General features: G+C 40.4%; 1 protein-coding gene and 1 long non-coding RNA gene across 4 annotated transcripts in view; one reads left to right on the forward strand and one right to left on the reverse strand.

Moving 5' to 3' along the window:
* Erap1 (endoplasmic reticulum aminopeptidase 1) overlaps nucleotides 1-4,976 on the reverse strand; it is a 41,465-nt gene extending 36,489 nt beyond the window's left edge. Inside the window, exon 1 of one of the 3 annotated variants that reach the window (XM_057789638.1) lies at nucleotides 4,703-4,976. The gene's annotated coding sequence lies outside the window, so the exon portion shown is untranslated. Of the gene's footprint in view, nucleotides 1-4,141; nucleotides 4,271-4,507; nucleotides 4,643-4,702 lie in introns of those variants that run through there. The other 2 variants (XM_057789639.1, XM_057789640.1) reach the window with 2 other exon arrangements.
* Nucleotides 4,977-9,584: 4,608 nt separating this feature from the next.
* LOC130887293 (uncharacterized) lies at nucleotides 9,585-16,953 on the forward strand. Its single transcript, XR_009058360.1, has 3 exons — nucleotides 9,585-9,754; nucleotides 14,896-14,965; nucleotides 16,563-16,953. It is a non-coding gene; the product is annotated as an uncharacterized LOC130887293 (long non-coding RNA).
* Nucleotides 16,954-21,661: the final 4,708 nt, after the last annotated feature.

The raw sequence follows: 21,661 nt of genomic DNA on the forward strand, positions 1-21,661 counted from the left end.
TCTTTTTGTTTTCCTAAGCTAGCCTCACTGTGTGTCCATGGGTAGGCTGAAACTTGTTACATAAAGCAGGCTAGCCTTCCGAGTGCAGTGATCCTCCTGCCTCTGTCTCTGAATAATAGAACTGAAGCACAGCTGGCTAGCAGCACTTTCAGACCCACTATAAAGCATCACTTCACTTTGAAATTTTAACTGTATTTTATTTCAATTAAGGTAATAGAATAAAATAACAAAGTAATAGAACAAACTTTAATTTGAAAAAAGAAGAAATATTAGATGGTCTACAGTTGCTCAATAAATGGACATTTGGAAATTAAACACGTAAAGACAGTCAGGCAAAGCTGCAGCAGAGTATGATCAAAGCACCATTGCTCATTTAACCTTGGGTGGAGTCCTGTAGTACTCTTCTGCCCTGGAGTCAGACTCCAGCTCTGCTGTAGCCATGGCTACAATGATGTCTTATGGACCCTATAACACTTCAGTAGCTTTGAAGTTGACTTGTCTGAACTGAAGTGAGGTGTCCACAATACTAAGCAGGGGAAAGAAACAGCAAGAAAATAAGCAGGAGGTGCAAGATAAAGAGAGATAAGGACACATGATAGAACGCAGATTGATGAAAATACAAGTTAATTTAACTTATAAGAGCTAGTTAGGGGGTTAGAGAGATGACTCAGAGGTTACGAGCACTGACTGTTCCTCCAGAGGTCCTGAGTTCAATTCCCAGCCACCTCATGGTAGCTAGTAACCATCTGCGACGAAATTTAATGCCTTCTTCTGGTATGCAGGCAAAATGTAGACAGAGCTCTGTATTCACAATAAATATTCTTTAAAAAAAAGAGCTAATTAGTAAAAAGCCTAAGCTACAGGTTGAGCTTTTATAATTAATAAATCTTCATGTGAGTTTGTGAGCGGGAGCCCAAAGAAAAATCCGACTAAGAAATGGTTCCTAAGAGATGAGCTTAAAGCAGAGCATAACAAGTACTGCATTTGGAGTAAGTGGCAGGGACCTTGAAATGCCATAGAGTTGTGGCAATAAACCTGGCTCCTGCGGTACCTCTGCCATGAGGCTGGAATCTCAGAAAGTTAAAGAATGGGCTGGATCCAGCTGTCAAAGCCACAACTTTAATTCTAGCCATATTGCTTACCAAATTAAAGACTTGTGTGGTCGGAAAAAGAGAGATATACAGTAAAGAGAGATTCAAAGATGAAGAAAACCTTTAAATGGTTTACAGTGTGTTAAAAAATATATTCAGGCTTGGGAGAGAAAACAAAAAGGTTAAAGTCCTTAAAATAAAAAAGAAAGAAAGAGAGTAGCTGGGTGTGTAGCACACACCTTTAATCCCAGTACTTGGGAGGCAGAGACAGGTGAATCTCTGTGAGTTCAAGGAAAAGAGTGAGTTCCACAGGGAAAAAAAAAACAACTACAACAACAACAACAAAAAACAACTACAACAACAACAAAAAAACCACAGAAACCTTGTCTCAGAAAACCAAAAATTAAAAATGAAAGAAACAGATTTAAAATAAAGCCATGGGAGCTCCAGAGGCGCAATCGGTTAGCGCGCGGTACTTATACAAAATAAAGCCATGTAAAGATGGAAAACACACAGAGAATCTGGATACTGTAGTTATTATGTTCTCTTTGAATTGTTTGAATGCTGAGGAAGAAGCAACAGCTGCCAAAAGATATTTGTTTATAAATGCTACTGAATTAATCTAAGATATGTATTTTGAAAATACCTTGACTTCAAAATTGATGTTAAAAGGTATGTTACTTTAGAGAAGAGATTTTGTTTTTGTTTCCACAGAAAATGACAGACTGAGGATTCATTCTGAGTTAAAAAAAAATCAGGTTTGATCAAGTAAGACCACCTGAGAAAACTCTGAATGGACCAGATGTGTGAGTTCTACATCCAGAACATATTCAAGACTGCTGCCTGAGGTGATCAAGTATCACAGGATACTACAATTATGACTTGATGATAATTCTAAATTTTCTTTAGGTCCCCATAAGATTATCGGCACCCCCAACCAACAGGAAGTATGTTGCGGGAGGTCCTTCTGCTCCTCCAGCCAATAGCCGCTGAGATACCAGCCCATTGGGGCATGGTCTCTCTCCCTTTAAAAAAGCGGCTACTTCCTTCCTCGTTCTCTTTACTTCCTGCTCCGGTTCCGGCGACTAGACTTCTTCCTAATTGCACAGAGGGCTGTTGTCTGGGATGGTGATCTGTAAGTTTATTCCCCTTTAAATAAATACCACCCTATTAATCACAATTCCAAACTGGTGTGGGATTGTTTATGACTTGCACCTTCAGAAGTAGCCTAGAAAACTAGGCCCACATTCCAAAAAAATGGACTATGGATATATTCCTTTATTTAGAATGTTGGTTACAAGTTGTTATGAATAATGGTCAGCAGAAAAGCTAAACAAAGGATATTAGATTCAGAGTTTTTGTTCCTTAAAACGGGGGGAGGGTTGCTGTGGGACAATGCTCTGTAACCTGTCAATTACATTTTAATAAAACACTGTTTGGCCAGTAGCCAGGCAGGAAGTAGAGGCAGGACAACCAGACAGAAGTAGAGGTGGGTCGATGAGAACAGGATACTTCTGGGAAGAAGGAAATCCTAGTCTGCAGTCATGACCAGCCACAGAAGAAACAAGATGTGACTGCCTTTTCGAATAAGGAGCCTAGCCGCGTGGCTAACTTAAACAAGAATTATGGGCTAATGTAAGTTATAAGAATTAGTTAATAAGAAGCCTGAACTAATGGGCTAATCAGTTTATAACTTAAAAAAAGAGTTAAAATTTGAAAGTTAAGTGATAGAGAGCAATAATGCATCTATCTTCACATCTTCCACAGCACCTAAAAGGACAACTTGCATATGAGAGGTGTTTCACTGTTAAAATTCTTTGGCTAATCCCCACCAATCTGAGATCATTTTCCAGTATGTTTAGATTTTTCCTTGAGAAGTGGCTGTTCTCATCTAGTGTAAGTGTTCATTTCAAAATAGCATTTCATAGTTCTGAGTAATCTTCTAAGCCTTGGCTTTATTGAACATCCTCTAAGAATAAACATGGGGAATAAGCTCCCTAAAACAACAATTTATTCAATGTATGCAACTGCTTCACTAACAATTAAAAGAGCAGAGGTCAGAGAGGAAATAAAAACTACTGACCTCTGATGGAGCACCACCAGCATTTCACACTTGTCATCTTGATCTAGTAGTTTATAATCACAGACACACACACACACACACACACACGTACACATAGGCAGAAAGGACAATCTGGCTTTTAGTCTTTCTTTCAGCACCGACTTTATGACCTTGGTGAGGTTACGTTAGTTCTTGTTTCATTTTCTTTATGTGTAAAATGAGCAATACCTCCCTCACAAGGTTGCTGTAAATATCAAATATGCTTAAGTTTTTTTCAATAATGGATAACACAAATATTTATTAAGACCTATGAGTGGTCTTTGTAATTTTAAGAACACTGTAAATTACTTTCCTTTTTCATATGATGAAAAATTGTTCATTGTTAACTTGTGGCAGGCTCTATCACCTAACTTTAACGCAAGAGTGCCATTTTAGAAATTTTACTGAGCTGCCTGTGATGATTCTGACTTTTCGTGCTCCTCAAGGAAGTTAAAGGCAAGTGTTTGGATGATGTCCCGTTTGTATTAGGCCAACCAATGCAAAACAATGAACAATCAGGAACAGGAGTTCTTCCTAACTTCCCCCAGTATAATCCAAACTGTAAAGTTAACAAGCACTGGAAACAGCTCATTACTGCTGGCAAATTATTTCAATGTGGATTTAAATGCATGTGACTCTACTAGAATTTTTCTATTAGGTCCACCTTAAAAAGTTTCTAATTCAAGATGTATTTCCAAATCTGGGCAGGAAAGGGATGGAGGTGGGAGCTGTGACATCTGTGGCCAATTTGAGATATTTTTTAAATTGTTTGTCATATACGGAACCTACAGTAATTCTGGCATTCAAAAGAAAAACACAGTTTTCTTTCCAAACCTGAGTTACCCAAACCTGAGTTACCCAAAGAACTGTCATCAAAAGCTTTTAAGAAAGCGTTTGCTTTCTTGCTGCTTCCCTTCCTCTAAGGAAATTAACTACTCCAGCAGCATACCTTGTGAGTGAGGCGCCCAGAAAAAGCACTCACTCTGCTCAAACACAGCTTTGTCTCTATAAAGGTTAAGTAGGGACTCGGTGGTGGGGTTCGCAGCAGGGAGTACAGGAGTCCCAGGTAAGGAACTGGCCTTCAGGACATTCCAAGCTCTCCCCTGAGCCTGTTTGCGGGAACACCCTCAAGGTGCCCTCCAAGGCCTGTACCCCAGGTCCACCCCGCTCTCCCTGGTCACCATTAGGCCTTAGTTCAGGGGCTGCAGCGGCTGGCCAGCCTCCAGCTCCGTGGCGGAGCGTGGCCAGGAGCGTGGCCAGAGGCCGGCCAGCCTGACTGTGACTCGTCTCAGAGCCTTGGCCTTCTCTAGGTCACCTTCCCGGGTCCGCCTGCCGCGTCCACGCGCGGAGAAGCGCGCTGCGGAGCCCTGCTCGCGACACACCGCGCCGGTCCTGGTCCTGCCGACTGGAGCCTGGGTCCCGCCGATGGGTCCAGAGCCCTCCCGCAGCTGCCCGCAGCCCGGTACCCCGCCGGCCCCGCGCTCCCCTCGGCCCGGCCAAGACGCCTCACCTTCACCACGGCCGCCAACCTCGCTCTCCGACCGAAAGTGAAAGTGGAGCTGGGCAGAGGCAGCGAGGGCGCGTGGGGCCAAGGAACCGGCAGACTTGGGTTATCCCCGACCGAGGCGCAAAGGAGAACGAGCCCAGGGTGCGTCCTGACCAGGGCTACCCCAGCTCCGGGGCCCAAATTTAGGAACCCAAATTGGAAATTAATGCTTCAGGACTGGCAGAGCAATCGGCAGGGAGGCGCACCCAGCGGAAAGCAGAGTGTTTTTTCCTGTGTGTCTTATGGTGTGTTTAGTTTGCGAACTTCAGTAGTGAAATGATCTCAGCAATGTGTAAAGTTGGTGCTCAAAGCAGTGCGTTCAAACTTGTTTTTAACCTGCCAAATCTGAAGGGACACCCATTGGATGGAGAAGATGCTCATCATTTCCTTTCTGCAAGTGACTGATAGCCTTGTCCCGCCCCCCCCCAAACCCGGAAGTCCCTTGTTGTGGTTAGTCCCCGGAAGTAAGCCACAGTCAGTAATTTTAATTTTTAATTGTCTTTTTTTCTGGAATCTGGTTTTTTTCCTGGAATAAATTTTGCTTCTGGTTTATTAGACTTCGGTGGTCTGTCCCCAACTTTGCACAACCTCCGTGGACCAAACAATACAGAAATCCCTTGAAAATACCGGAGGAAGTCACTGTCTCTGTGTGAACTGGGCAGGAAAGAGCTGGCCAATGGGCAAGGAAAAAGGTAACAGCACTGCTCGCTCACTCTGGCTTAGAGTTATGCGGTTACACTGACTGCGGTTTAGTTTTATTTTATTTTATTTTATTTTTGGTTTTTCGAGACAGGGTTTCTCTGTGGCTGTGGAGCCTGTCCTGGAACTAGCTCTGTAGACCAGGCTGGTCTCGAACTCACAGAGATCCGCCTACCTCTGCCTCCCAAGTGCTGGGATTAAAGGCGTGCGCCACCACCGCCCGGCTGCGGTTTAGTTTTATAGTATCAAAGAGCAATACAGAATAGAGTGTAAGAGTAGATTTGGCAGCACTGACTTCTATTTCCAAACACTACCTGTGATTTTGAAAACGCTGATCTTCGAGTTGAGAATTAAAGTTTTAAGTTTAGTTATAGCGTCTATAAAATGAAAACTAAGAAAACTACCAAACTCAGTAATACTCAGAGGGAAAGAGAAAGGACACCTACCGTTGCTAGAGGCCCCTAGTTCGTTTCCTGGCTGTGCAGACTCACGAAATAATCACATAGAAACTATATTATTTGAAACACTGCTTGGCCATGACTCTAGCATATTCCTAGCTAGTTCTTACATATTAAATCAATCCATTTCTCTTATTTTATATTTTACCACGAGGCTCAGGGCCTACGAGCAAGGCTCCAGCTTTGTAGTGTCTTTCTCTGCTGGCAGCTCCATGGTTTCTCTTGACTCTGCCTTTTTTTCCTCAGTATTTAGTTTAGTTTTCCCCACCTAGCTCTACTTTGCCCTATCTCAGGCCAATGGAGTTTCTTTATTAATCAATAGAATTACAACATACAGAGGGAAATCCTCCATCATCACCTCCCCTTTTCTCTCTAAATGAAAAGCAAGTTTTTAATTTCAACATAGTAAAATTACATATAAAAACAGGTATCAAAAAAGAATTACAGTTACAATATTTATGTCTACTATATTTTATTATAATTAGGAAAAACTATAATTACAACTATATATTCTTCAACTCCATCAAAGGCTCCAGAAGGATATAATATTACCTAAGTAAACAACTTCCAAAACTCTAGAACTGACAAAGACATCCCACTGCCACGACAGTCACTCAGATGTTTTCTGTGTTGTTGGAGCATCCAGCTTCAGCCCAGAGGCCCATAGTGTCCAGAAGACTTTTCCATGAAGAAGGAAATTTCAAAGACAGTTCCACCTATATTGGCAGTTTACAGCCACTTTCTTCTGTGTCCTACAAAATGCCTGACAGACTCTTTCATGAAGCAGGAACCCCGAAGGACTGTCTCACCTTCTTTAGGAAGGTTCAGAAGCTTCTTGGACCCTGCATGTCCAGTTCATGTAGGATAACATCAAGCAGTCCAGGCAAGAGCAGTTTCTTGCCCAAATGGCTAACCAACTCCATGAGGAGCCTCTTCTGTGCCCATCATCCATTTGAAGTAATTGGTCCTGCCAGGAGCAGATGTTACTTATTGTCATGAAAAGTCCTAAATTTTTAGAACATTTTAAATGCCATATTCTGTAGGTCTATGAAAGATTTGAAGAATACCTGTCTAACTGAAACATATATATATATATATATATATATATATATATATATATATAGAGAGAGAGAGAGAGAACTTAACATGACTACAAGCTAGACTATTATAGATGACTATCTATTAACCTGTATTTCTTAATTATACATTACAGTTTTAAATGAGCTGTGCACACAATACCTCAATCAAGAGCAGAAATACACATATAACAAAATTGATCTTAAATTGATCCATACCAATGCAAACGATTCATCTCTATATCATATCCCTGTTTAAATGTAAACAAACATTTATAAACAATCATTTAGGGAGTTTGGGCACTGTTCTCTCCAAACTGCCTCCACTTTTTGTTGAGTGAAGTAACTTTTGGGGGTGTTCACAGTGACCTGTCAAAGGGTCTTGATCCATCAAACCACATTAGTCTGGAAGGAATCAATAGGTTATCATCTTCTGTGAAAACAAAAGAAGAACCTATTTTTCCAAAGTAACATAGCCTTAGACTTAAATTGTGAAATCAAAACACCTTTAAAAATTTATATGTTGGTTTAACTTAGCAACCCATACAATGAAATGCCTGTCTATACTTACCTCCTTCATAGTCAAAAAATTCAAAGAAAACACAATAATAAACATAATCCAGACTCTCTGTTTATATTCAATCTTTATGTGGCTTATTTTTCTTAATCTATTACTTTTTCTACAAGTTTAATATTTATTTTATTATCTTTACTGCTTTAACCTATAACTGTCTGCACTCTTTTATATTACTCTTACTGTCTCTTTATTCTTTTTTCTCTCTCCCAAACCTATGTACAATTTTAAAACACACCGTGTCTTGTTTAGAGGTCTTTTATGACTGAATCTGTCCTATTGTATATCTGAAATCCTTTTCTGTCCAGGAATGCTTCTTAAAATACTAAGCACTTCTTAAAAAGCTAAAAGTCAGCATGACTAGGAGTAAGGCTGCTTTGTGTTTTGGCTCCACCCAGTTGACATGGCAGAGGCATGGTCACTGCCTCTGTATGCTGCACACATCGCCCCAGGTCCAAGTATGCAGCAGCTCTATGTTGAGCCATTAAGCAGTTTGTAATATGCTTTCTTACAAACCCTATTTAAATGTCCCTTGGCTGGACCTCCCGAAAGAGTCAGTGCCATCTGTGCTGACAAACAAGGATGCTGCTGTTTTGAAACCACATGATTTTTATTGTTGTTGTTGTTTTCGTTTTGTTTTTGCTACCACTGATTCAGGAAGACCTCTCTTAAAGGAACTGCAACATGCTTTCAGCAAGCAGAGCCCATCCAAAAAAAATGCAGCTAAACTTTGTTTATTAGTGTCTAGAATTCCTTTCCAAGCCCTCTCAGGTTTTATGTGGATTTAGCTTGCACACGTTGGAGCACCCCAATCTGTTGTTAGAGGTCCCAACAGCCCAGACTCTACAAATAGTACTTTGGAAAGGAAACAGCAATGCCAAATGAACACAGGAGCAAACACAGGCAACATGTCTGGATCAAGTCTCCACACTATATGAGTGATGTGCCTTTGCAAGACATTTCAAAATACTGAGTATTTAATAGACTTTGAAGTCCATGTAATACCCTCATTGGCTGACTCAAATAACTTTACTAATAGAACACGAACACATTCCCCAAGAGTAAGGAAGGGTACATGTGCTGGTCTATCTCAGGCAAAAACCAGAGGTGAGAAGATTACAGAATGACATTGAAATGAGCAATGAGTGCCCCCAGTCCAGTCATGTAGAGCAAAAGCAGGTATTCCCTATAGAGTTGAATTACTACATATACTTTAGAAACTATGTAACCTTATAATCTACCACCTTGTTGATCATAACACTTCCAAGTTTATAACATATTTTGTATTCATGCAAGTTCAAAAAGAATAAGAAAACCTAAAACACCAATGATATTTTAAAAATTGTGGAACAGTGCAGGCAGAGTGCCTCCTCCGGGTACTTGTTGTGGACTCTCTTTTATTCTTGCTTGCCTTCAGTGTAGTCAGGGCAAGGAGAGGGCTGAATACTACATCAGAGCCATAAGGTTTGACTCACAAAAGAGAGCCTGGGGATCCAGAATTTCTGGGATTTCCTGTATGAGGGTAATAAATTATTGCAAGACAAAAGTATCAAGATGCTTCAGTCTACCCTTTTCTCCGGATATGATGACATGCTAGTAGGGACATCCCTGGCCATAGTAAAGACAGCTTTTTGGAGATCTCAGGAGGTAGGGAGGGTTTATATATACCTGCAGCACCCAGGAGGCATAGAACCAAAACACCCACCCTCACCTCACTGCCCAAGATGAGTTTGGGTGATTTGGCAGCTTCTTGGCATCCCTGGGGAACTTGAACCAAGTGGGCTACAATGTTAAGTGTTGTGTCTCAGAGGTCTGAGGCTGAGTGTGTGGCAGGGGAAACCAGGAACTTAGTGAGAGGATTTCTTTCAACTATACTACCGAGGCTCTCTTGACTTTTCAAGGGTTTTGATGTTTAACAAAATTAGAATGGGAATTGACAGGTAGGTGGGTTAAAAATAGGACTCCGAGGTTTTAAGGTAAGGATTTAGACCGCTGGACTCCTAATCTGATGACTAATATGTGTTATGTCTTGTAGATGTCACCTTTGGTGGGAAGACCCAGCAGGGAGTCATATTTATATTTCACAGAAGTGTAGGAGTACTGAACACTAAGCCTTCCTGGGTTTTCCAGCCCCTGTGAGCAGCTGGACATATCCCAGACTTCTTTGGCTCTGCCCTTTGAAAAGGTCTAGAAACACCTGTATACTCTGGTAAGTTATGCCATTGTCCCTTTCGTTTTAGAATTTAAAAGCTAGCATGCAATTCTAGGTAGGTTCCACCAGATGGCACAGTCTCCTGGCTTAGGCCTCCTAGAGCCATGAAAGTAAGAAGTGGTATCCTGATTTGCAGTTGCTATAAAGGGTAGTGTCTTTGGTTCTTTACAGATCTAATTTTTGGATCCTTTGATATGAACAGGTATGAACTTAGGGAGACTGAAGCAGCCTGGGGAACTAGAAATATCCTTTTAGAACTGGGAAGTCAGTGGAGAGGGAACTGGAGTCCTGGGGGAATGCCGAACCCTCAGAGGAGCCTTAATTTTATTTACCCCCATTCACTCTCAGCAGGGGCCACCTCATCATATCTGCCAGCCATCTCTCACCATCTTGCCCTCCATGTTGAACCAAGAGATGCTATGGGACAATGGTCTTTTATCCTGTCACTTGAATTATTTTAATAAAATGCTGACTGATCAGTAGCCAGGCAGGAAGTATAGGCATGGCAACCAGGCAGGAAGTAGAGGTGGAGCAATGAGAACAGTAAAATTCTGGAAAGAGGAAAGAGTCAGTCTGCAGTGTGTCCCAGACACAGAGGAAACAAGATGAGAATGCATTGCTGATAAAAGTAGCAAGCCACGTGGCTAACACAGACATGAATTATTGGTTAATTTGTGGAAATTAGTTAATAAGAAGCCTGAGCTAATAGGCCAACCAGTTTATAATTAATGTAATAGACATCAGTGTGTTTCTTTGGGACTGAAAGACTGCAGGACTGGGCAGGACAGAAGCCTCTGTCAACAAAAAGTCTGTAAGGAATCCCTGCATCCTGGTGAGCTAAGCCAGGAACCTGCAGAGATCTGTACCTGTCAGTGGGCCGTGCAAGAGCATGTCTGCCTTAGGAAGGGACAATTGGTGGGTCTTTCTCAGGCAGGTAAGAGGCCAGTTCTAGTTATACTCAGCACTTTCTCCTCAGTCTTTTTCCAGTGTCAACTTTAGCTTCTGCCTCAAAGTCTCTAGAAAATACATCCCCAATTGTGCAGTCTGGAAGACCACTTGAGTGTGGCAAACTGTAGGGTGGGATATAAAGACTGAGTCATTTAGGTATGAGAGACTGACTCACCATGTGTAGAGACAGACTCACTTCAGGTGTAGAGATAGAACTCCAACTGGACTGGCAGAAGCAAAAGCGAGGGATCCTGTGGGTGCTGTTCCTGGCCTCCAAGAAGGCCACCCTTATCTCAACCCTAACTCATTCAGAACAAGACTCAGGAGGATGGCAGAGAAGTGAAGATCTACCTCAGGGTATAGCCTGAAGGTGGAGGTGACCTGACCTATGAAGATGGCCTCATAGAACAAAAGACTTCAGCAGTGTATCTGTCTATCTGTCTGTCTATCTATCTATCTGCCTGTGTCTACACCTGTAAGGCTTACTCTGAATGGCCTGGGATTCTTGGGAGTCTGAAGAAGAAGCCCTTCCATCAGAAGAGCCAGACATCAGTGTTTATGCCTACAGAGCAATGAGAAGTGTCGGATTGTGCCCTGAGCACATAGCAGGAGAAGAAGGACTTATAAGGAGGATTATAGAGACCCCAAAGTCCCTGAATCTGTGAATTTCCCCCTCCCTTGGCCCCACTCTACCTGATTCACATTGCCTTCAATTTCTCCTTGGACACCCAAGTGCCCATTATAGTCATAACCTCTAGCCAATCCTATACTACCAGAACAAGATTTGGATAGAGGACAAGGAAAGAACTTGGGAGGACAGGCCTGGCACCTAATGCAGGTCCCTGGGGAAGGGACGACTGTCCCCTTCTCAAGGCTATCCTGCTTCCCAGGCCCAGATCCAGTGGACTGCAGTGAGGACATCTCTGTACCTGATGTACAGATGTATCTGTGCAAGTGAGTGAGACTGGTAGATGAAAAAGAGTCAGGGACACCCTAGCTGAAAAGCCTTAAAGGTCTGTAAGCATCTCTGGGTTTCATCTTTCTCTATAGTAAGTGATGTGGGAGTGTCATATATCAATCTGTTGATTTCATTGGTTAAGTAATAAAGAAACTGCTTGGCCCTCATAGGTTAAAACATAGGTGGGTGGAGTAAACAGAACAGAATGCTGGGAGGAAGAGGAAGTGAGCTCAGACTCGACAGCTCTGCTCTCTGGAGCAGACGCCATGCTCTCCTCACCAGAGTAGATGCGATGAAGCTCTGACCCAGGATGGACGTAGGCTAGAATCTTCCTGGTAAGCACACCTTGGGGTGCTACATACACGAATAGAAATGGGTCAGGCAGTGTTTAAATGAATAGAGTTTGTGTGTCATTATTTAGGGGCATAAGCTAGCCAGGCGGACCAGGAGCTGGGGCGGTAGAAACGCAGCCCAGCAGCTCCTACTACAGATGGCGCCCAGACATGGGGCACTGAATCTACAGAAAGCTTGAGAAAGCTTGGGAAAGAATAGAGTAAAGCATGTTTTCTTGGTAGCAACAATTTCTTGGGTTTGCTCTGCTTGCTAGAGGCAAGGAAGCGCTCTCATCTAAGAGAGGCTTCCTGACTCAGCTTTAGCTGCAAAATCCTGCAGCTCATTAAGAGTTCCTGCCACGAAACACTTAAATGGTATTGATAAAAGCTGACTGCATGCTTGTTTGTTTTCAGACGTAGCAGGAAAAAAGTTGTGATGTTTTAAAACTCTGGCATTCTGGTCCATCCTGCCAGGGTCGGTACCTCCGCCATGAAGCTGGAAAGCTAAGGAATGGCCTGGATTTAGTTGGCAAAGCCACGGCTTTAGTCCTACCCATATTGCTCAGTAATTTCAAGGCTCGTGTGGTCAGAAAAAGAGAGATATACAGTAAAAGAAAGATTCAAAGACAAAGCAAACCTTTAAATGATTTACAGTGTGCTTAAAAATATATGCAGGCTAAATGTTAAAAGTTCTTAAAAGTAAAATAAGGAAGAAAGAGAGTAGTTGGGTGTGGTAGTGCACACCTTTAATCCCAACACTTTGGAGGCAGAGGGAGATTGACCTTTGTGACTTCAAGGTGTGGTAGCACACGCCTTTAATCCCAATGCCTGGAAGGCAGAGACAGAAGGATCTCTGAGAGTTCAAGGACAGTCTGGTCTACAGAGTTATTCCAGGACAAATATATACAGAGAATATAAAACAAAAGTAAAAATAAACAAAATAGAGTTAAAATAAAGCTGCACAAAGATGGAAAATACACAGAGAATCTTGATACTGTATGCTATTATGCTCTCTTTTAATTGTTTGAATGCTGAGGAAGGAGCAACAGATGCTAAGAGATACTTGTTTATAAATGCTGTTGAACTAATCCAAGATAGATATTTTCAAAATACCTTGACTTCAGAATTTGGATCTAAGGATATGATACTTTGGAGAAGAGTTTCTTCTTTTGTTTTCACAGAGGATGAGACTCTTTGGATTGCTTCTATTTCAATATGGTATGATAGACCACGCCCCCCTGAAGGGTTGCTGTGAACACCTTCAAAAAATTACTTTGTTTAACTGCCGACTGAGAGGAACCTAGCACACAGGTTATACCATGAAAGACCTGATTAACAGCGCCCCCATTCAGCAGGAAGCAGTTTGGAGAGAAAAAACTGCGTCCATATTCCCAAATATTGTTTATAAATGTTCTTTTACATTTAAAGGGGGAGATGATATAGGTATGAATAATTTTCATTGCTATAGATTTTAAGGTCAATTTTGTTATAGGTATATGTATTTCTGACCTTGATTAAGGTATTGTGATTGTGTAGTTCACTTAAAAATGTAATGTATATAGGTTGTTAATAGATAATTATCAATAATAGTCAAGTTTGTAGTCATGTTAGTTAGATTTTCTAGATGTGCATGCATATATTTCAGATAGGCATTCATCATATCTTTCAAAGGCTAGAGAATATGGTATTTTAAAGGTTTTAATAACTTAGGGTTTTTCATGACAATGAGACACTCTGCTCCTGGCAGCACCAATCTACTTCAAGCAGAAGATGGGCATCGAAGAGGCACCTTATGGAGTTTGATAGCCATTTGGGCAAGAAATTGCTCTTGCCTGGACTGTTGCATAAACTGGACACAAAGAACCCACAGAGAGAGGACTACTGAACTTGCCTAAAGGTGAGATGATCTTTCGGGGTTCCTGATTCATGAAGGAGTCTGCGAGACATTCTGCAGGAAACAGCAGATAGTGACTGAACTGACTTTGAAATTTCCTGCTTCATGGAAATGTCTCTGGATACTATGGGCCTGTGGGCCGAAGATGGATGCCCCAACAGTACAGAGGAACTTTGGGTGACTGTCCAGGCAGCGAGATGTCTCTGTCATTTCTAGAGTTTTGAAAATTGCTTACTTTTTGTTTGCTTAGGTAATATTGTATCTTTCTGGAGTCTTTGATGAAGTTGAAGAATAGTTAGTTATAGTTTTCCTTTGTTATAAAAGATAAAATAGATGTAAATATTGTAACTGTAATTCTTATTGATAACTGTTTGTTATATGTGATTTTGCTATGTTAAAGTTAAAGCCTTCTTTTTTTTTTTAAACAGAAAAAGGGGAAGTGATGTGGCAGTGTCATATATCAATCTGTTGATTTCATTGGTTAAGTAATAAAGAAACTGCTTGGCCCTCATAGGTTAAAACATAGGTGGGTGGAGTAAACAGAACAGAATGCTGGGAGGAAGAGGAAGTGAGCTCAGACTCAACAGCTCTGCTCTCTGGAGCAGACGCCATGCTCTCCTCTCCAGAGTAGATGCGATGAAGCTCTGACCCAGGATGGACGTAGGCTTGAATCTTCCTGGTAAGCACACCTTGGGGTGCTACATACATGAATAGAAGTGGGCCAGGCAGTGTTTAAATGAATAGAGTTTGTGTGTCATTATTTAGGGGCATAAGCCAGGCGGACCAGGAGCTGGGGCAGTAGAAACGCAGCCCAGCAGCTCCTACTACAAGTAAGCACTTGTTTCTCTTACTCTAAGCAGATCAAATGAAGTATTTCCATCTTGCCTAATGCCTGCCTCAACTAGGGCCTGGTCCGAAGGGCAAGTCCAACTCTGCTGTTACCAGGCCCCATTTCCCTGTTTGTGGATTCATTCTTCAGTGTCCTTACCCTGTGTGTCCTCTCCAGGGAGAAGAAACATGTGTACCTGCGTGGCAAAAACTCACTGAACCTAATGTTCCATGCCCAAAATATGGATGTGAGTGGTACCTGTTGGGTCTACAGGGGTCAGGCCAAGATGGGACAAACCACCAAAGTCTAGTAAACAAGAAGCAAACTTTATTTCAGGAACAAAATAAAAAATTAAAAAAAAATCTCCATGGGGCACAAAAAACTTATCATCTAGTTGAGATGACAGCCAGAGATGAACTTGTAAAGCTACGGCTAAGGGTGGTTGCTGAATTACCCCTTTTTATAGAAAGGAGCAATAAGCATTAGGCATGAACAAAGGAATTTTTACAATTTTGCAGTAAAACTCAGATATAAATCCCCCCCCTTTTTTTACACTTTTCATTAACAGGATATTTTTTCAGTTAAACTAGTGTTTGTATTTAGTCCATTGTTTCTTCTGGCACTTTCTGATGTTATTTACAAAAGCTCTACACTCCCTTGTTACTGCCAGTTTTGTGTAGCAGAGTAGGGTATAGGAAAGTGCACAACCAACGTGTCAGGTACATCCCATCATTTAAAAGTTAACTCAGCTCACATTAATTTATGGTCATAAGTGCCTGGGGGAGTATCTAAAGCTGACCCTTAGTTTGTAGAGGACCGTATCAGTCTTACAGACAAAGCTATGGGTTGTAAAGCAAAGTAACCCATTGTTAATAGTTAATACTTAAGCTGCAGGAGACAGCTGTGGAAATGCTATTTGCAAGAAGATGATGTGGGAGTGTCATATCAATCTGTTGATTTCATTGGTTAAGTAATAAAGAAACTGCTTGGCCCTCATAGGTTAAAACATAGGTGGGTGGAGTAAACAGAATAGAATGCTGGGAGGAAGAGGAAGTGAGCTCAGATGCAAGGCAGCTCCTCTCAGAGACAGACGCCATGTTCTCCTCTCCAGAGCAGACGCGATGAAACTCCAACCCAGGATGGACGTAGGCTAGAATCTTCCCGGTAAGCGCACCTTGGGTGCTACACATGTGAACAGAAATGGGTCAAGCAGTGTTTAAAAGAATACAGTTTGTGTGTTGTTATTTCTGGTGTAAAGCTAGTCGTGCAGGAGCCGGGCAGGACGAAAAGCAGGCCCGCAGCTCCTACTACAAGAAGAGTCTAAAATTTTATAGCAACAGGGAAAAGCAAAAGGACTTGAGATTTCCCAAGATCCAATTCTTGGTGAGGGCACTTATGCTGACTCACAGGCCAAACACTTTATGATGAATAAATCTTGTCCCTATGCCACAAAGCAGCCTTAAATGCTTGGGACAGAAGAAAAACATATAGTTATTCTCCTAGATATTGGAAGTAGACAAGATTGCCAGGCAAAAATTGGGAACTTGCGGGTGGGGGTGGGGTGGAGGTAAGGGGACTTGGGGAGAGAAAAGTGAGAAGGGGAGGACGGGGAGAGCTTGGGGGAATGGGAAAGTTGGGATGGAGGAAGGGTAGATATGGGAGCAGGGAAGTATATATCTTAATTAAGGGAGTCATTTTATAGTTGGTGAGAGACTTGACTCTATAGGGGTTCCTAGGGGTCCTGAGAGATGTCCCCAGTTATTTCCTTGGGCAGCTGAGGAGAAGGAGCCTGAAATGACCCTATCTTATTGCCATACTGATGAATATCTTGCATATTACCATAGAACCTTCATCTGGCGATGGATGGAGATAGAGACAGAGCCCCACATTGCATCAATGGACTGAGCTCCCAAGGTCCAAATGAGGATCAGAAGGAGGGAGAACATGAGCAAAGAAGTCAAGACCATGAGGCGTGCACCCACCCACTGAGATGTTGGGGCTGATCTAATGGGAGCTCACCAAGGCCAGCTGAACTGGGACTGAAAAATCATGGGATAAAACTGGACTCTCTGAACATGGCAGACAATGAGGGCTGACTGAGAAGCCAAGGACAATGGCACTGGGTTTTGATCCTACCACATGTACTGGCTTTGTGGGAGATTAGTCTGCTTGGATGCTCACCTTCCTAGACCTGGATGGAGGGGGGAGGACCTTGGACTTCCCACAGGGCAGGGAACCCTGACTGCTCTTTGGACTGGAGAGGGCAGAGGAGGGGAAGTGGGGGGATGGGGGAGAAATGGGAGGAGGTGGAAATTTTTAATAATAATAATAATAATAAAAAGGCAGAAAAAAGAAAATAGAAGGTGGGGGAGCGCTGAAGGAGGGAGGGGAGAGACAGGGAGGCAAGCAGAGAAAAATGTAGAGCTCAATAAAAATAAATTTAAAAAAAAGAAAAAAATGCTTGGGACAGGATTCAAGTACCAGGAAAATTAATTATATCACATACCTGGGTTAAACAGGGGTAGAGAGAACCCTTTAGTGACTTTTTACAAAGCTTAACTAAGTCTGTACAAATAGGAGTAACAGACCCAGAAGTTAGATAAGTACATATTTAAATTCTCGTTTTTGAAAATGTCAACTTAGAATGCAAAAAGATACTTGGGGCTTAAATCTCAGATAAGCACCAATGGGTGAATGGATCCTGAACACAATGAACATTGAGACATTTGACTCTAATACTGAATCTTGGGTAGGAGAAGCAATTTCCAAAGGAATAAGGAGATGTCAAATGCCAAATGTTTTAATTGTGGTAGAATAGGACATCTGAGAAGGGATTGTAGACAAGGAATTCCTAGAAATAATTTCTCCTCTGGGAGTGGCAAAAATAAAAGGTAACAACCTTCTGGATTATGTAGAAGATTTGGCAAAGGCTAACATTTGGACCAATGAATGCAGATCAACAAAAAACTGACAAAGCAATTCAGTAGCAGCAGAAAACTCCTTTAGGGGCCCCTCACAGGCCCTCAACTCAAAAGTAGTTCAGTCACTCCCAGTCACTGTGGAGGACATGTCTCACCAGGACAGTTAAAAAAATCCAGGGCCTTCTGTAAAAAAAACCATACTGATTTGGATGATGGAATAAATATGGAGGATGGATCAAAAATTCCAATAGGAAATAGGAAACATACATTCTGGCAGACTTCTATAAATGATCAAAGACCAAAGCTAAGAGTGCATATAAATTGCTTTGTAATTGTGGTGTTGATAGACATGGGTGAGCACATGAGTATCATTACTCCAGAATCTTGGCATTCAAATTGACTTCATCAAGAGGCAGGTGTTCAATTCCTGGGAATTGGAACCCTATCTCAAGTGAAATAAAGCACAAGATGGGTTAAATTCATAGGACTTGAAGGACAGAGAGGAAGGCTGAGGCTTTATGTGGATAATATTATAGTGAATTTATGGGGTTGTGATCTGCTGCATCAATGAAATACCCCGGTTATTATTCCTGCAGTCTCAGACACTCATATTTCTGGGAAGGATATTATAAGGTACAGTTTTCTAAATCTGAAATTTACCATTACATGAATGACATTTTGTTATCTGATTCAAACATAAATACTTTAGAAAGAATATTTAAAGAAGTACAGAAAGTTTTGCCAAAATTGGCATTACAAATTGCTCCTGAAAATATAAAGAGGGGAGATTCTGACAATTACTTTGGCTGTAAAATAGGTTCAGAGAAAGTTAGAACACAAAAGGCACAAATTAGGAGAGACTGATTGCAAACTATTAATGACTTTCAAAGACTGTTAGGAGACATTTCCAATCTATGTCCAGATGTTGGGATAGCAACCTATCTGATAGTTCAGTTAAACAAAACTTTAGAAGGTGACAAAGACTTAAATAGTTCCAGAGAAATAACAGCTGAAACTGAAAAGGAATTGGTTGTCATTGAAGAGAAATTACAGGAGGCATATGTGGATAGAGTGAATCCAAATCTTAATTGCATTCTAGTCATATTGCCTTCCATAATTTCCCCTACAGGAATTTTAATGCAAAGGGAAGATATTATCTTAGAACAGATCTTTTTACATCCTAAACCAGAAAAAATTAAGAATTTATGTAGAAAAATTCTCTGATTTAATAATTAAAAGAAAATTGACACTTCATCAACTAGCACAAATGACCCAGCAGAGACTGTAGTTGCCTTTTACTACTGATGAAATTAAATATTTATGGGAAGACAATGAACTGTGACAAAGAGCTTGTGCTAATTTTCTTAGGAGAGATTAATAACAATTATCCCAAAATTTATAGAATTAGCATTATGAAGAGAACTACTTGGATCCTTCCTTTCATTGTACATGACACACCAATAGCTAGATCCCATACATTCTATATGAATGTAAATAAATTATAAAAGGCAAGGTACAAATCAGAAGCTTTAAATGAAGTGGATCAAAGCCCTTATACCTCTGTTCAAAAGACAGTTATGTGCTATTCTTATGGTACTAAGGGATTATAAAGAAGCTCTCAATTTAGTTATTGATTCACAATATGCAGAAAGAGTTGTCTTGCATATTGAAACCACTGAATTTATACCAGATAATACAGAATTGATTTCATTGTTCATACAGGTTCAAGATAAAATCAGGTGTAGGCTTTGTCCTAGATATATAACCCACATCTCATCCCATACAGGTCTGCCATGTCTTCTAGCACAAGGTGATGCAGAAATTGATTATCATTGGAAGTGTGTTGAAGGCCTCAGAATTTCATAAAAACCAACATGTCAATAGCAAACGTTAAAATAAAGAGTTTTCTATTACATGGCAACAAGGTAAAAAGATTATAAAGAGATGTCCTACTTACTCTTTCTATAACCAAACATCATTCCCTACAGGGAGTAACCCAAAGAATATTCAAAAGAATGAAATCTGGAAGATGGATGTGTTCCACTTTGCAGATTTAGTAAAATTAAAATATGTACACGACACCATTGATACTTATTCAGGTTTTCAATGGGCAACTGCTTTGAGCTCAGAAAAGGCTGATTCAGTAATCACACATTTATTAGAAGTTATGGCCATCATGGGTATACCTGCACAAATAAAGACAGATTATGGTCTAGCATATGTTTCTAAGAAAATGAAATAGCTTTTTGCTTATTATAATATAAAGCATATTACAGGTATACAAAACAATTCTACAGTTATAGAAAAATCAAATCAAACTATAAAGGATATGTTAAACAAAGAGAAAGAAATGCAAAATACCCCCAGAAATTGATTACATAATGCTTTATTAACCATGAATTTTTTAACACTAATGAGAAAGTAACAACAGCAGCAGAGAGACATTGGATAATAGAAAAATTTTCTGAATTAAATCAGCCAGTGTATTTCAAGGATGCATTGACCTTAAAATGGAAACCAGGAGATGTGGTACATTGGAGAAGAGATGTCACTCTTGTTTCCACAGGAGAAGAAAAGCTATGGATATCATCAAAATTAATAAAGATTTTGTTTGAAAATGAGAAACCTCTTGAGAAAGAAAAATGACAGCTCATTCACATAGGTGACAACCATACAGGTAGTAAGGAAGCCCCATAAGGGTTGGGGCAGGGTTCTGCTCTTTTCTTTGAAGGGAAATACTTATCTTCAAAATGTCAAGAGACCCTGGACATCTAGATGTCTAAAGAGGAAAAGATAATTATCCAGATAGAATTACCAACAAAGAGAATTATGACTTATGAGAACAGGTCATCTGAGAGTAAGAATCACTATATATATGTCTCTCTGTGTGTGTGTGCTACCTACTATAATAATAGTCATGACTCACTTAAAAATAACAGCTGGCTTTGGAGTTGAACAATGGCTCTGTCCTTGTCTAAATCCAAGCATGTTTTTTAATTGAAAGAAAAATTCAGACTTTCTGTCTCATTTCAAGAGTCATCTGGTATTGGACAGAAAGAAGAAAGAATTTAGAAAATATTTTACTTTTCTTCATACCTATTTTTGTCTCTATCATACCTTTCATTGAATATATGTGTGTATAATATAATAAATAATGTTTAAGTTTTCCACAATGAACAATGAATTTTCCTGTTGTAATCTTTGAAGTTTCCAGGTAGAAGATGGGGATGCAAAACAAAAACTCCAACTGGTTGATATGATGTCATGATGCTAATAGCACTATTATATGATCTGTTTTGGGTACCAGCTGCTCAAGATGGTTCCAACATGGTTAGCTGAAATTGTGCACCTTTTTATAATGTTCTGGCCAGACTCCAAATAGGATCCTAAGGAAAACCCTACTGAATACTCAGAGACTTTTTGCAATTATACCAAACAGTAATCTTAAAACTTAACAATCATTTTACTTTCACAGGATCTCAGAGAAAGAAATTTGCCCTTATGACAGCTGGAAGTAATTCTAAAAGACTACATCCCCTCTCCCAACAAAATTTGTCCTTAGGGTTAGTGACATCAATTAGTGGTTGATTATAATTGGTATAGGGTTGGAATTTGGGGTGGAAATTATGTAGGCTCAGGTATCTCTTTAAAAAAAGAGAAAAATTGGATGGGATAATAGATTAGTGTGAGCATACTCACACTAATAATAATAGTGAGTAATAGAGTGAATACTTGTGAGCTATTTTTTATAGGCAATTTACAATGGTATAGATTTGTGTATACTGATACAATTTTAAATTATATGGAATATTTTCCTGTTTTTGTCTACAATATTTGTAGACCTAGGCAAAGTTATTTTGTCACATTGTATGCGTACTTAAGGCATTTTGCATATTGATACATTTTAGGATGTATTTATCATATTGCAATATACACTTCTACTTTTGATCAAGATGCTTATACATGGTTTACATTTTGAAGTCATTGACTTCATTTGTTGCACAGTTGTTTAAAGGTTGTTT

This window comes from Chionomys nivalis, chromosome 15 (genome assembly GCF_950005125.1).
Source record: "Chionomys nivalis chromosome 15, mChiNiv1.1, whole genome shotgun sequence".
Lineage (NCBI taxonomy): Eukaryota > Metazoa > Chordata > Mammalia > Rodentia > Cricetidae > Chionomys > Chionomys nivalis.